Genomic DNA, 707 nt, shown 5'->3' with positions numbered 1-707 from the left:
GACCATCTTCTTCATAAATAAAAAAAATTATTGCATCTTTGCAAATATTCAACAATTTAAGAAGTTTTCCCTGTAGAAGAGCCCGCTGGAATAAATGCCAGTTGTTTCACTCCAATATTTGATTACTTTAATGAAAACTAGGTATAAGTATTATATAATTATTAGTCAAAATTGACAAATCTGCCAATTATAATTAGGGGGAATAAAAAATGGCAGCTGTTTCAAAACGTTAAAGAAAATTAATTTTTTATTCAAAGCTCCTTATCTTAACTGCATACAACACTAAAAAACCTAATAGAATATCATATATATTTATAAATAGTTAGAAGATGGTCAGGGTTGTGGTCAAAAAGAAACAAAATAGTTTTCAACTATTTATTGTCCGACGTTTCGTCCCACTTTGTAGGGCTTCTTCAGACCTGTTCAAGCCGATATGCTAAAACCAAGGTTTTTTAGGTTTAGGTATGATAGGTTTTAGCCTAATGTCTTTAACAGCCCTGATAAAGCCCTACATAGTCGGACAATAAATATTTGTTAACTATTATGGTTATGTTCACCACATATTATTATTGTTGTTTTCAAAATATATATATATATTTTTTTCTATTCATTTCTTTTGTTTAACTTTACTTATATTTTTTCTCTTTATCTATTATTATGGTTACATATATTTTCTTTCTATAATATTAATTTTAAAATTATTTATA

The sequence above is a fragment of the Halyomorpha halys genome, unplaced genomic scaffold (assembly GCF_000696795.3).
Source record: "Halyomorpha halys isolate HHAL.00 unplaced genomic scaffold, Hhal_1.1 Scaffold776.1, whole genome shotgun sequence".
NCBI lineage: Eukaryota > Metazoa > Arthropoda > Insecta > Hemiptera > Pentatomidae > Halyomorpha > Halyomorpha halys.
Note: the sequence above shows the minus strand (reverse complement) of the source record.